This window comes from Cloeon dipterum, chromosome 4 (assembly GCF_949628265.1).
Source record: "Cloeon dipterum chromosome 4, ieCloDipt1.1, whole genome shotgun sequence".
In the NCBI taxonomy this organism is placed as follows: Eukaryota; Metazoa; Arthropoda; class Insecta; order Ephemeroptera; family Baetidae; genus Cloeon; species Cloeon dipterum.
The window spans coordinates 14,837,899-14,854,243 of record NC_088789.1 but is presented as its reverse complement, the minus strand read 5'-3'; the positions used below and the strand labels follow the sequence as shown (position 1 = coordinate 14,854,243).

General features: G+C 40.7%; 1 long non-coding RNA gene across 2 annotated transcripts in view; it reads left to right on the top strand.

The window, feature by feature from the left end:
- The window catches only part of LOC135943605 (uncharacterized), a 50,636-nt gene extending 34,522 nt beyond the window's left edge, over window positions 1–16,114 (top strand). For both annotated transcript variants that reach the window (XR_010575232.1, XR_010575231.1), the window contains exons 2-3: window positions 9,107–9,333; window positions 14,976–16,114. This is a non-coding gene — a long non-coding RNA (uncharacterized LOC135943605). The remainder of the gene's footprint in view (window positions 1–9,106; window positions 9,334–14,975) is intronic.
- The last annotated feature ends 231 nt before the right edge of the window (window positions 16,115–16,345 follow it).

Sequence of the window (16,345 nt, the reverse complement as noted above, 5' to 3'; positions counted from 1 at the left end):
CTTGTTATTCTTTTTGTAAAGAATGCAACAAACCTCGATTGAAAATTAGATTTCAAGAGTTCGAAAATCATGATTGTCCTCAGCTGTGCGTTTGAACCTCGAAAATTTAATCTTCCATCCTGTATAATATAATTGCCAATTTCGAGCTGATGCTGATGAAATTGCAGAGGACAAAACTCAATCGTCATTACCGGTATTAATTATGGAATTGACTGGCGCTTCAAAACAAAAGTCTGCGGCATTTACGGGAAGTGGCTCCTGCGAGTTTTCCTATAATGGTAATAGCACAATAATGACACATGGCACAGACAATGAGCGACGGCTGATTGCACAACGCGCGGAGTCTGGCGAACAGTCAAGCGAATCGCCGGCCGGCACGACAAGCGCGGCATTAAGGGCACGTTGCATTGTTTTGCACGCTTGCTGTCTAATCGCTGCCGCCGCCGCACACCGCTTTTTGGGTGCAAAAATGCCGTGTCCGCTGTCTGGCTCCACTGGTCCAGAAGATCCGCGAACGAAATTCTCTCCCGGACTGAACGTGAGTCACTCGACGCTCTGTCTGTGTCTGTACGTTCGGTGTTGCCTCAATTTGCAAGCTAATTTCGCCGTGGCTGAATTTTCCCCTCTTTGAAGTGCATGACTCTCTTTCTCTCGTCTCGCAGCGCGGCAGCCGGCTGCTGCGTCGTCTATTCATTTACGGCCGTTTCTCGTTAAAAAACGAGCATTTTCGTTCCACGAGGGCAGGCGGGGAAGAATTCGCGAATAGGCTGTAAATCCGCTGCCTCTATGGCCCGTTCGGACGTCTCGAGTGCTTTTTGTTGCAAATCAGAATTCCAGCTCGCCGGTTCAACACAATTAGTATTTTTGCCTCGTGTCGCACCACCGCCACACCACTCAAAACAAAAAGCGGAACTCTGCGGCACGTAATCAGCACGATGCGTCTTTATATACAATATGATATAAATATAAACTTGTGAGTTGCTGCACGTGGCGCACAATATAATACTTTTATGGCCCCTAATCACATTTTCGAACTGAATATAATATTGCCCTACGCATGTAAACCAGCAGCTATATAGCGTTCTACAATCTCAGATCGACACTTAAATTGAATTTGACCAAAAGAGGCCGGAAAATTCGTTTAATTTACAAGGCTTATTACCAATTTAGCAACAAAACTTCTTATTTCCTTGAGAAAAGTGAAAATTTAATTAAGCTCAATCAGACAAAGGAATTCAAACACTTAACTCCCCTTGTTTAAAATTTTGACGGTATAGGCAAAACTGAAAAATTTTAGAGAAAATTAATATTAATGGTTTGTTAATAAGATCTCTCGCTGGCTTCTTCAGAAAGTGAAACCAGCAAAGCAAAAATAAAACTGCAACAAAATCTGCAGAGGATATTGTCTCAACAGATATTGAAAAAGATTTAACACATCTTTATTTTTTTTAGTCCGATGAAAAAGAGTGCCGTGTTTAAAAAATTTCATTTCTCATCCTCCCTGGACACAAAATTGCATAAAACCGAAGATCACTAAATTTTCATTTAAATTGTCAACAGTTGGAAAAACTCCAGCTAAACAAAACCAATTAAATTTATAACGAGGGTAATTCTTACGACAAATTTAATTTACAACCGCAATTTTTAACGGTCAATTTCCGTCTCCAAAGTTTGACGAAGAAAAAAACGGTGCCATAAAAGACTGCAGCCGCAAGTCCACCACCGCCATAAAACAGCAAAAGTCTTAATTATTTCTCAAAAACCTCTTTCCTTGTAATCGTAATACTCGAGGGTAATTTCGCGCACCTATTTCGAAAGTAATTTTTACGCTGTCGGAAACCATTCCAAAACTTGATTTTGTTCGGCGAACCTGGCGATTCCGTATAGAGATCGAGCTACGTATATGTGCTAGCCTTTTTCAGGCAAAACAATGAAAAGCAAGTGGGACACACACAATGACACACGCGCTCGCGGGCGCGCCGAGTCGCGAAAATATCCACCGAAAAATAAGCGCACACGTGTGCTACGACTGTCCGAACTGCTCTTTCTTTTTCGCAAACTGACTCTCGTCGTGTTCGTGGAAGCAATCTGCTCTCGGGCGAAAAAACGCCGGCGCGTCGGTTTTTGCACCTGAGAACGAGTGCAGCGCAAAAAGGCCGGGTAATGAGCGGCCGCCCGCGATGGAGCGACAGCCAGCCAGACGGAGGCTATTGTGCCAAACATATGGGAGTCAAGGCCATGGCGTTTTGGCGCAAATAACATTGACACTGCGAGAATGAGCGGCAGCCAAGCTAAAGTCCCCTCCCAGTATGGTTGCCAGCCTGCCGTAACGACACGCGCGCGCATCTCCGCTCGCGGATCGGCGCTCCGGGTCGGTTTTGCGGAAATTCGGCGCGGGACCGACGGCTCGGATAATCTTCTAGGGGTCACTCCGGCCTGCCGGGGGTCTCCGGGTCAATGTCGGGTCGTCTGGCAACCCTACTGTCCTGTTTTGCAGGCTGGCTGGTCGTTTTGTTGGCTGCTCGCTAAACACTCGCGTCAATGTGAGTGTGTGTGTTTGTGATAACATTGTTTTCCTTTCCTACATGTCTAGACTTCATTTCCTGTGAGTACGAATGTTCATTTTCCACGCGGCGACAAATTATTCGCGTGTATGTCGGCGCCGACTGCACGCCAGGCACGGCCTCCCTCAATGAACGCGCCGCAAAATGCAGATGTGCTTCTGTATTTAATACGGCTAGCTGCACAGAGTGTGTTCACACGTGTTTGCGCTGCAAGGTGTGTCTGTACTGCGAGCGCGTGTGCACTCGGCTGCATTTAATTGAGCCTGTCTGCGCGAAATTATCTTATCCGCGAACGCCGTTTTACCGTTGCATCGCGTGGTTGACTTTTAGTGTTGACAACCGCTTGCTGCCCACTGCATACGAAAGCTCGTCTGCTACTCGCTCGCGTCCCGACACCCAAAACATAGTATCAGCTTTGGGTTTGTTGCTGTCAATCATAATATTTCCCAATAAAATCTCTTCTAGTAATTTTTCTATTTTCAAGCAGAGCTGTGAAATAAGCTGACTCACAAGCTTTTCTGAGTTTCGAACCGTCATAGGAAACTTCAAATGATTCTTAATCGTGCAATTTAAACTCAAAACCCCTCAGAATTTTAATTCAACTTCATATATATCCGTCTTGTCCACAAAACTAGCAAGATATCAGGTGTGTTTGTCCAACGTCAGCTTAATCTTATTGAGATTTTTCAGCCCAAATAATAGCTTTTTACTGGTTGAATTTCAAAAGACCGAAAGTGTGAAAGTCGTTCTTATTGCAATTTTAATATCTTATATACATGTGTTTAACGCATATTTATGTCGATTGCTCAGTAAAAAATATTTCAGTACCTTAAGCCACTGTTTTAATAAGTCCACTTTTTTCGAATTCCAGGAAAACTGTCAATATTGGAAATTTTTATTTGGATTTACTTGTCATAAAAGCATAATAACAAGTTAATATTTATAATTTATGGTAAAAATTTCAATTTTAGACAGGTTACCGTTTACAGATTTTAATAAAAAAATGTTTTCAGCGCCTTTAACGTGGCATTCTTTTTCAAATAAAAATGTGAGAAACATTAAAAGTCATCAATTCAAGCATTAAATTCGTGTGAAATTGCGACTATACTTGCATCGGTGGAAATAGTCTAAAGCCACATAATAAACACCATTTAAAACAAATTTTCTCCGAAAAACAGTCTGAAAATATCTGATTATATACTCTTGAAAACCCCATCTATATTTCACAGCCCTATCCACGAAGAATAACAAATTGTTTGAAATGCAACATTGAGATGTTCCTCACTGTGTGCAAATTGTTTGATTTTTTATTGATGGTAATTTCTTTTGAATAAAAATGGGGACATCGGAATATAAAATACGCACGAATTTCCGGGCTAAAAGAGGAGCTATTTTTACAAAGAATTCTTTTTAGCAAGCAATTCGTGGTCGCACGCAATTTTTTTTGTTTTTAATAGTGACTAATTATACCGTGTGATGTGCCTGTGATCATGAACATAAATGTGCATGTTAGCAGAAGGCTCGATGGATTATTTCGTTCCAATTTATTTGGTTCGACACTGCAGGGGTTTCTGATTCGATTACGGAGATTATGGGGAGCGTAATTCAGAAAAATCTATTAAATATTTTCATATACATATATTATGGGCACCACATGCAGCAAAAACTTCCAGAATTCCAAGTATTCAACTATGGGATTATTTCTTTGGTTTAAGCGACTGGTATTTCCAATATGTTTGCGATAAAATAAATTATCACCGCACCCGAATGATTCACGCATCTCAAAGGAAAATCACGTCCGTCTGGGTTTAACAAGAAATGCAAATAAAATCGGTGCGCAGCTCGCACTTGACGCTGGTGTTGGTAATTCCCCGAAGGAAGGGCCGGTGGCGGTGCGCGCGAAAATGGTCATTTCTGCATCAAAGGCCCCTTCATACACACGCCGTGACACAGGACTAAAAATAGCACGTTTCTCTTTAATGCAAAGCAGAAAGCCGTTGAAATCATTTTGCCAAATAAACATCGCCGCGTGGCCGAGAGCAAAATTTAAGAGCCGCGCTCGCTCATGCAGCAGCAAATTCGCATGAGCGTTGGCAGCTATTTTCGTGTTGGTGGGCATCAACCTTGACTTGTCTGAATTATTTATTCGCCTCCGTTTTGTTTATCTGGCTTTTTTCAAAAATAATTGGGCGGAGGCGTAGCATAAAAATTAAGCGTTAACAGTAAAAAGTTTAGCTTCATCGAATACAATTTTCCAAGGGTTCTGTTTGGAAAAATTGTCGTAATTAGAGGACTCGTGAATGGGAAATAATGAGCAAAACGTCAAAATAAAGGATGAATCTTTGACAGGGCTTCAACCTCTTAATCAATTTTCAATTGGGGGAAATTTTGACAAAAGTAATAGACAAATAGACACAAAAATACTAATTAATTGGTCTTAACAATAAAGCGATGGAATGGGGAAGTTTTTTTCGTTGCTATGGTTTGGGGGTGACTAATATCTTACTCGCTCAATCTGTAGGTTCATTGAGTCCTATTGTTCTTTACTTTCTTATAATTACAAGTCCCATTTTTGCTCAATAATATTTTGTTATATACTCTAAAGGATTTGGACGCGTTGCTCTGGAGCTGAAACGCTGTGCGAAAAAGTCGAAAATTCGGCCGTGCTACCATTCAGGGAAATAAATCATGTGGCCGGCTGATCAGGCGAATGGAGCATTTTTAGTTGGTCGTGTATATAGTGTCTGTCTGTGCGCGAGAGTGCTTGCTGTTCGGGGGCTTTCATGCAGTGCAGAATATAAAGCGCTGCGCCGTGTCGAATGTGTAATAGCAGCACTATACACTTTTCAGCGAGCAGACTCCCAAATCGTCTTGCTTTTTTTTCTCGCTCTCAGCGGACCGATTTGTCTGCTCGCGGATCTGAAACGCTCGCTTTTCGGCACAAAAGTGCGGACGGGTGGCGTCCAGCTGAAATCTGGCGAAAATAATGATCATAAACAGGGCTGCTGCGCGGCGTGAGTTGGCGAAACACACGTGTATACGTCTCTCTGTTCTCGCGCAGCAACAGACACTGTGTTTCTTCTTCTCTTTCTTTCTCTCTCTTGTTACTCTTTCGCAATTCACGCTTATTGGAAAATTGGCCCGGGAGGGTGTGCGGTGCGGTGCGCTGTGCGGATCTGTCTCCCAGATGCTGGTGTCTCCGGTTTGGAATCGCTGGATTATCATCCGCATCAGCTGGAAATTCAGGATTTATTTTTCTTTTTAACTCCAGTTTACTAAAGTCATTGGGGAATAAATTCAAAATTGTGGAGCATCAGTAGCGTCAATTGGTGTAGATCTAAATAGATCGCATGCCTCAGAATTTCGTAGAATTGGCCTATTTATAAATGTTCTGCTCTGCTACCGAAATTTTAAACTCGTAAAAATTTAACTGGGGTGGATTGGGGGGAACAGACGCAACCAAAACTGAAAAATCAGGTCAAATTGATTGATGCTCGACCCACCAAACAAGACAACAGAAACCTTTAAAACTGACTAAATGTTTTCCGCATACGTCGCTTAGACTTGATCAATTATGAATTTAATAGTTCGCAGCTGTCAAAATGCGGTGATTTGGTGGACAATAGGTCAATATCCATTGAAATTAAAAGTCAATAATTGGGGATAGATCTACAGCTCTATGCAGCTGACCAATCTAAAACTGTAAAACCAGCTGATTTTTTAATTGCAAACCAAATTAAAAGTTATTTGGCTTTGGTTAATGCCAATAAAATCTCGTGCCAAAGAGTTGAGAGCGACGGCTCTGTTGGGAGGATTAGCGTGGCTAGGGGTGCGCGTGGCGAGTGCGACAGCACCGAAAATCGAGGCACAAAAGACAACAGCCGCGCTCGCATAGTTTCTATCTCATTCACGCGGTTGTTACGCAAATACCGCGATTAAAATTTGCACTGATAAAAATGCGAGCCCCTAAACCGAACCTCCAACCAACACGAGCAGCGAGCCCAGGCCGGCAGCCGGCCAGACAGACTTCCTAGTATAGTCGTGTCGTGCGAAAATACACAAATTTCAGCGCACACAGCACACACAGTCACACGTGAGGTGCGCGTTCGGCTGCGCTTTTCCGCGTGCGGGAAAGCTGGTGTTTTGGCCTGCCGTGGAACTTATCATGACTTATTGTGCGGTGTATTTATTATTTATTTGTGCACATATGCCGACGGCAGCGGCGGCGAACCCCTACACGCCAGACTACGAGCAGCTAGCTAGGTGCCTGCTGTAAGCCAAGAGGTCATGAGCCTTGCTTTGGAAGCGAGCGAGCGCTCGCGAGTGGGGGAATGTTGCGTCTGCAATTTTTTTCATCTCTCTCGCCGGCCGGCTATGTGTTCTGTGTGCTATCCCACTATAAAAGTTTATAATGCGAAAAAAGCAGCAGACTGGCTGGATAAAAAGGCAAAAGCACATGAAGAGAGGGAGTGTGTAGTGGAGCCAAGGTCTTTTTAGCAGACGCGCGCGTTGGCCATGGTAGGAAAATAGTTTACACTCCGTTCACCTCAGCAGCGCGGGTCTGTCCGTCTGAATTCTTCGTTGCTGGCTCGCCTGCTCGCTCGTTCTCTGTCTCCCGCCGATTTATTTATTATATTTCGTCCGTGCACAATTATTAATTTTTATCCTCGCCGCGCGCGCATATGTGTTATTACTTCTGGACTATTATTTTTGGGGGCAGGGTGCCAACGCAAAATTACCCTTGCCGACCGGCCGCTCCGTTTTTTTCTTCGCACACATGCAGAAACGCGCGCCAGCAGCATAGCCCGGGTTGGTGCCAAAAAATTTCAATTAACCCTCAACTCGGCGGAGAGAAAAAGGAATTAATTAAGCCTGCACGTGGAGTGACTTGTTTAAATCTGCCGGCCAATATGCCAAATTTACTGCCGCAGCTACGAGTTTTTCACTCCAATAGAGATCGATCGGTCCTAAACTCGCTTCAAGTCTTTTATTTTAACCCGAAAACGTCCAGGGTGCTCAGCTGGTGCTCTATGATATCAGTTTTTGTTTATTTCCATCAGTTTAAACGCGTGTGGCTCTTTGATTCGCAATCGTAATAACCGTATGGAAAGTTATTGCTCGCCAATTTCCTTCAACTTATCCCCTAATGTCTGTTAAAACAGCAGGGAAACGCCCCCAGTCCATACATTATTCGCGCTAAAGAGTGCGTGTGTTGTGTGAGTACAATCGAAGAGATGGGGAGCACATATAAATGGGTTGGCTCGGTGCTGCTTTTTGCAAACAACACACACACACACTCATCGTTCCAGATAGCTCTCTGGCTATAGCTGGCTGGCTGGCACAGATGGAAAGGAAATAGCTTTTATTTAGTCGAGATTTTTCCTGCTCTTTGATCGATGAGCGTCACATTTGATTGGCTCTCTCTTCAACTTCACGCTTTTAAAAAAATAATTGATATGAATATTGAAACGCCGTTTGTCCTCAACTCAAAATTGAAGTTTTAATGCAGAGCCTCAAATTATAAGGAACCATAAAACTCCGGAAAGTTGTGGAGCCGGTTTTTTTACTGCGGAAACACCAACTACCTATTTCCCGTGCGACACATTGCGCTCACTAAAGCATTTAGATTGCAATTTGGAAAGACGACAGATGTGGTGTGGAATCCCAGCTGCAAATTTTACATGCGCAAAATACCGTGTTTCACCTAGGTAACTAAGTGTTGAGATGTTGAGAACACTCGCAAATGAAGTGACCCTTTCACCTGTATTATTAATTGGTGTACTTCCGCCTCCGATGTTTATTTGTTTATTTTTACAGCCAAATTCAGAAGTAAAAAAATTCAAATAAGGTTATAAATGTCCGTTACTGGCGCAGTCAGATAATCAACGCCAGTATGTCTTTCACGTTCCTAGGTGTTAACCCATGTTTTAAGAGACAGGTGAAATATTTTATCATATTTATCATCTTCTTTCGCGCAGCCTTTGATATTTCTGACCATCATTAGTGCCGTTTTCTAAATTCTAAATGCGCACGAATTTGAATAAACCATCAGTTCGGAGAACTATCTCAAATTTATCGAATTCAGCGAATATGTGGCCAGGGCCAAAAATAATCTTGAGCGCACACATCCTGATCGCGGGAAGGAAATCCTTTGGCGCGCTCGAAAAGAAAACCACATTTGCGACTGGTAACTTGTTAGATCCAAATTTAATCAACAGTAACAGCCGGCTGTGTACGAAACTCATTTTGAAGTTGTGTATATACACACAAAAATGTGCCGGCGAATGGAGCGTCTTCCGTTTGGCCTATATATTTCGAAAGCAAATACAACGAGAGAACGCCGCGAGCCGAATTCGCAATGTGCGGATGTGCGTATACTTTGTACTCGTAACAACATTGTTGTTGCAGGCTGCAAAATTATGCGCGAAAAAGGCAGCTTGTTTGTCCACCCATTGCGGGGCATTAGCACATTAATCAGGGAGAACAGATGAAATTTCGCGAGTGTGTACATTAATCCAGCTCTCGTTTCGTGCATGTTACAGGTGAGGAATCTGCAGCTGGATCAGCAGTGAGTGCAAAAACCGCCGCCGCAGCGCGCGAATGTATCTCTCTGTCAGTCGCTATGTCTGCTTTCACTCGTTGCAAAAGTCAGTGTGTTCGGTGTGTACGCGGAAAATATACTCTGCCGCTGCTGCTGATTGAGTGTGCCAGCCGCCGCTGCCGCCGGGAGAAAGAGAGAGAGAAATAGAGATTGTCACCGAGTTTGCTGGTAAGAGGCCACTCATTTTTCCTGCTCGTCCTTCCTTTCTGTACTGTCGAAAATGAATCACGGCTAATCGCACCAGTAGATTATTATTTGATTGTCACCTACCCCGTTTTTTGATTGAATGCTTGTGTAAACGCCAGCCAGCAGGTTCGTTCGTTAATAATAGTCGACAGCTGAAACGCTCCAATCTTAAGAATATTACCAAGCACGCGGCCGTTTTTCGCGCTGCAGTCGAGTTTTTACTGTCAGTATGCGAAATTGCTTGGTTTTTATTCAGAAACCATCGCTCATTGCACAGATGTAATAACATAATTTTACTGTTTGCTATTAATGTGCTGATATTTCAAACAAACATTCTTGAAACCAGTGCGGTCTAAAAAAAGGTCTTTGATGTTCTACACGCTTGTGTTTGCGCGCACTGAAGGTTGTAATTGAAACATTGTGTCACATCCGCTGGACGCATGCATATTATTATGTATTTGTCTTTGGAGATAAACAATTCCATCGTGTCGTCGTATATCTGCACACAGCGGCATCACGTCAGCGATATGCGCTCTGGACGTCACGACGCCATGACCAAGAGCTGTCAAATGAACTGCTGGGCTTGCAAAAATTTGCAATTTCGGTCTGGTTACTCGAACAAGTGGTTCCTGAGCGGACCTAACCAGTCCACCCACGAAATGCAGTACTTTGCAATTCCCGTGGTTCCTGCCTGCACTCGAAGAGCCAAGTCTATAGCACGCAGCGAGAGCAGCACCTGAAAATTGAAAAACGACCCGCCTGTCGCGAACCCGTAGATCCGAACTTGTGTGGTGCCAAATCCACAAGCTCGCATAGACGGGTCCGGCCAGGAGGGGGTTCACAGCCATTTTCCACCCGCCGGGACGTCACCACAACCACCAGACCGCCGAGAGTAAAGCAAGTCAAGGCTCGCCACTGTGGGCTGCAAGCTGAGGTAGTAGGTTGTATAGTTAAACTACATCATTTCAGGCGAACTGTACAACTTGCTAACTTTCCTTGAGGCTCTTTTCTCCACCATCCGTTCTAGTTTTAACTCTTTCTGTAAAGCAACCCCTATTTAAAAACAGCATTGCAGTCATGATTTACAATGTACCAATCTGAGGATTTTAAAACTATACCGAAGCAGCTTTGCCGTGTTTAAGCTATATCGTGCTGCAATGAAAGCCAATAATCGAACACCAAGTATGTGTAATTTTTCTAAAATTAGGGTCCGTGATATGTGAAGAGCTATAAATCCCGTGGGTGTTAAGATGACTCAATTAAATCACTGCTTTTGCTATTCTTGTCATTAGAGAGAGCCAGATGATTTAGCAACATTTTTATTTTCATTGTTTTGGACAAGACAAAAATTGCAAACGTTTGCCAAAACTCTCTGCAAAATCTGTGAAAGACCGCGAAATTTTAAACTTTTAATTGAAATGCCTTTTGACAAAAATAAGCCATTTTTTGGGTTGTTCCACGGAAATACTAAATTAGCAAAAAGCAAGATATTGATTTTACTATTTAATTTTATATTTGATCATCATAATGTTTTACTCTGCGTCTCATCGCTGTTATTGCTCAACCTTACAAAGAGCGATCAGGTGAGCTAAAACAGCGACCCAGTTGCAAGTCAATATATTGGCATTCGCGACAAGTGCGAATAAATATGCAAAGCGACAAAAAGCGAGAGATAGATGCTGGCTTGGCGAGTCAGCGTAATTGCGATGCCGTTCGTGTATTGCGGCCGCTATAGTTCGCGCGAAACAGCGAAAGTTGCACACTCTCATACAACTCGCGCGCATACACACACACACACACACACACACACACACACACACACACACACACACACAAAACACAATTGCGCGCGATTGCATAAGAAGACGCGCACCATCACATGAGCACATTCGCGATTTGCATAATATACGTGTACGCTATTATTGTATAATGTGTGCAAGCAGGTAAATGGGTGTGCTCTCTCGGTTACACAGATACAGCGCGGCCGCTGCGATGCGCACGGGATGCCTATTTGTTCGTTTGTAATTCTCGCAGCGCGCATCTCATTTCTGGAAAACGACCATGAACATATGCAACTTTTATTGAGCTGATTGATGGCCGGTCAATGCAAAATAATTTTGCTCTAAATCTCAAGTCCACTTAATCGAGCCTTGAAATTTTAATTATTAATGAACCAAAAACTTTAATTTGAAAATTGTTATCCCCCAGGAATTTATTTTACTTTACAGGTAAAAATTTTGGTTAAAATTTGCACTATAACATTGAAAAAATCATAATAGTTGTGTTAAAAACATGATCAATTTTGAAGCATTGATTATGAATAAATAGAACAATATAATTTTATTTTTTTTCGCACAAGATTTCAATCACTAAAAATCAAACTAATCGTACATTCACTCTCGATCGTGATTAAAATCTGATAATATAATGGCCTTTAAGTAACGATTCGCCTTGTATACCAGAGGAAACAATAAACGCAACAATTTGTGCATTGTTGGATCTAGTTAATCAGTCCATTGAATCAATTATTGACAGTGGAATACAGTATATAGCGAAATTCTTAAAAAAAATCATGTCATATACGGTGTGCATTAAACGAATCGCAAAAATGAAAGCTATATCAAGTTATTATTCTTCTTATTTTGTTGCTTTGATCAATTGGCGAATGAGGAAACTAACCCGTTTTTTTTAAATACCTATATTTAGGTCAGACAGCATAGAGCCCAATTTATTTAATTTGCAAAAACATATGAAATGTAAATTTTGATGGCAGCTGAACTTGAAAGTGCAGATTTTAACCTGACGACTCAAGAACTTTGAAGTAACAACTAATAAATATACCTTGAATCTCATTTGAAATTCACAGCAATAATAATTATTCAATTCAGAAAATCAAATTTCTTAAATTGTCATTCTTAGCCTAAATCCACATAAATTAGGTATGGTAGTTAGGATCTTTTCTATTATGCTATTTTGTTTGCTAAAAAGGTTTATATTTCTAATTGGCAGCAAACTCTCTCTCTCTCTCTCTCTCTCTCTCTCTCTCTCTCTCTCTCTCTCTCTCTCTCTCTCTATCTATCTATCTATCTATCTATCTCTCAATTTGGTTTTCCCAACTAAAACGATAAAAAATGAGTTAAAAGTTCTAACATTTTATTGGTTGAATATTTACCTTTCCTTTCACTAACGAATTGTGAATATATAGATCACTTTGAAGTCGAATTCTCGCTCAGTTCAATGTCCCCTTCACTCAATTCAGACGCGTGCGAGACGGGACGAAGCGAAATTCGGTTGCATGGTCTGGTGTGTTCGCGCCGGTCGTAAAATTTGCGTGCCCCCTGATAACGCACCCGCAGAGAGAAAAATTTTAATTAGCCCTGTAATTATTCACGGTGCGACGGCACGGCGCATTAAATCTTTAATATTATGATTATTTTTATGCAGCGCGCAGACGAACGGAAGGCGCGGCTGCTCTGCTCGCGCGCGCGAGTGCAGACGTAAATTTGTAAAGCACAGTATGGGCAAAGCAACGACTTCATGCTTAAATTTAACGACACCTTGGTACACTACACAGCATACACCGCAACTGCAGGCAAACGAGCCACCGCTGCCACTGCTACTGCTGTTGGGGAATACCGTTCCATAATACAAGCTGCGATGTCTGTCTGCAGTCTGCATGCGTTCCTCCCTTCTCGATCTCATGAATACCACATATATTCATACAATATGCCACCTCCACGTTTTCCTATAGAATTTTTTCTCACGCAAGCGAAGCACGATTTTTGGAGTAAACTTTGTTCATTTTGTTTGACCAGGCGTTCCTTGCGTTCTGTCGAATTGTTAGTCTTGGTCTGTAATTAGATTTCTGTTCAAATTCTGCACCGTCTTGATTTTTAGTTTATTGCGCTTTCCATACAAACAAACAAACAACTCTCTCTTTGGTTATTTTAGTCATAATTTTTAAATTTTTATTTTCAAAGCAAAAATTGCTCTGCTATATAAGGAATGAATGAGATGGAAATTGGTGTATACAGGAAACAAATTATCTTTTGTAAATGTAACCCGAAATTTAATTGCAATAAAGGTATAGCAGAAATTTTGAAATTAAAATAAATACATCAAGCAGAACCACGGCAAAGATGACGAGAAAAAACATTTAACTCACAAAATTGAACTTACCGGAAGTAGTTAGTTAGTTTAGAGGCGAAGAAATAAAAATCATCTCTGCTAATTTCACTGACAGTGACAGACTTACACCCTTACTGTTTAATTAATTATCTAGCTGAAGATACGAACATTTTATTTGATGTGCCAGATTCTTTTCATCGGATTAAAAATGTAGAAAATTATGAAAGGCTGACTACGATTGTTAAAATAATTTTGAAATACGGGCCATTAATGTGAATCTAATATATTTTAGAGGCGAAATCCCATTCATTCAAATTTGTCAAGGCAAAATTACTTTTTAATTCGATTTTTAAAAGGGAGCGTTTAAAGGAATAATTGTCCTAGATGTTCTGTTTCTCTAAAAAGTTCCTGAAATATGTATATAGATGAAGAGCACTAATCGGCAAATAATCAAGTTTGCCAAACTGTGGGGCTGAGAACTGGAACTGTACATTTTGGGATTCAGAAGTTATTTCCAGATATTTCCAAACGTGCAGAACACAGCTTATTTTAAAATTTTACTTATTTTTTCACTATCCATCATTCTTGTGGCAAATGTCTTGGCAAATGTCGACCGAATAATCGTTTTAAAAATTTGAAAAATGTTTAAATTTTCCATTTTTATTTTTTACTGAAAAATCATTGGAAATGAACAAGACTTATACTGAGAATTTATGAAGAACGTGTGGTCTATATTTTTTAGACTTATTCCGCTTTAATTTCATATTTGAACTCTTTTATTTCATTTTGTGATGTGAGCAAAAATTTAATCGCAGCCAAATGCGGAACAAACAAGCAAAAATAGTCTTTGATAATAAGTTATATGACGTGAAATTCGTCTTCCGTAATTATGACTGGACTGACTTGGATCGATTTTACTTTGAGTACAAGAAATATTGATGGCGTGCAGAATGCACGGTAGCATTATTTATTTGTCAAAATTTGGAAAACAAATCAGGAACTTTTTAAAATTCAGTTGATATAGTCACCTTTTACTTATGAATTAATCGCTAATCGGTTTTGCACGTCCCTAATATAGTACTTCTATTTTCTCTTCTGTCTCCTTTTCTATATTGTTCCTCTGAATTTTGGAAAGATCTCAAACAGGAAATATTGGAATATTGAATTAAAATGCTACTTTTAAAATAATGTATTAACCCCACGGATTGGCACTTGTCTTGCTGACATGCATTTATGGCCATCGAATTGAAATATAATCTCTACCTTTTAATTTGAAAAAAATGAACACTGAAAAAACAAACATTAATTTTGATATTGAAAATAAATGAAACCAGGCTTCATCCTCGTTGCTTATTAATGTTGATATCTTTGACTCGTTACAATGCAAAATAAATGTTGGAAATTTTTACGTTTCTGTTTCAGAATAGTGCATAGTTGAAAAAAGTCCGAAACGAGTGCGTGGAAAACTCAAATCAGTTTTTATTTTATGTTCACAGAGTCCAAAGTGCGAATGCGAGGGTTCTGCACGTTCTCAAAGAGAGCAATAACAGTCAATTTCAGCTCAAAATGATCGAATTGCTGGCAGTGCTTTAGTGAACTGAACGTACGCGCTAATTGCATCGGGAGTTGGAGGTGCGACAACCGCCGCGCATTCCATCCTCGCGCCTCACCACTCGCACGCTGCACTCTCTCTTAACACACGAGTATATTTATACAATTCCCAAAGGCGCGCAGTGTGATAAATTCCGCCAAGTCTCGAGTTCCAGGTAACCACCTCCGCGGCAAACAAACATACTCGCGCGCAATCGCATTAATCCATAGCAATTACGCCAGTCAAAATGTACAACAATGTAAGAGGCGGCAAATCTCTCGAGTTTCGCGGAAAAGCGAACGCGCCCCGCAGCATGAAATTGTGCCAACCGTCGACTGTTTGTTTGCACATGGTGGCAGTGAATTAGAGAGGCAGCAGAAAACCGTTTTTATTAACTCCTTCAGGTTGCAAACGAGCTTTTAATAGACACCGATTTCTTGGAAAATATTATTCACTGTTTTGAAAACGATTTTTTAATTAAAGTTACGAGTCACAAATTTTGAAATTATGCGCTGTGTTTTTGAGACTTGACTTTTGGAATTAATGTCATAACTTTTTATCCGGCTCAACGAAAATAAGCAACGTGGGCACACTACAAATTGCAATTTTATGTTCACTTGCTACAAAATAATTTAAGTGAGCTGTGACTTGAACTGTATTTGGTTTTTAATTTTTGGACCATTCTTATAGAAATTATAGATAATTTATATTCATTTCGTTGAAATGTTTCAGATAATTATTATTACGTTTTGATGAGCATTCTATGAATTTATGATGGAAGCATTTTGCGATAAAGAAAGGAAAGCTATTTTAAAATTCTTGGAATTATTTTGTAAACGTGGAACATGTAGGACCAATTAAATTGTATTCAAATGATAGTAGCTGAAGATCCTTGGACGTTGGAGAAAAATTCATAATAATGGTCCAGCTTTCCGAATATTGGTGCATGACTAACCGTATGTATGCTGCATGTCGCTTTGCTTGGTGGAAATACTCTTTATGCTGCATAGTAGCTGAAATAAAAAATCGAATCTCACAATAAAACACCTTTCATTTATTCATTGAGCAGTTGCATACCCATTTTAATCGTTAATTGCTACAAAAATATTAGGCGGTTTCTTTTCAAATGAATATTTGCTGGTTTTGAGCCACGAAATTTCTAAATGATAAATCCTTATGGTAAACATTAATATAATATCGGAGCCATTGACATGCATGTCTATAAACGGTGTGCGGAAACCTCACCGATTTGCCTTCATGCGAAGTCGATACCAT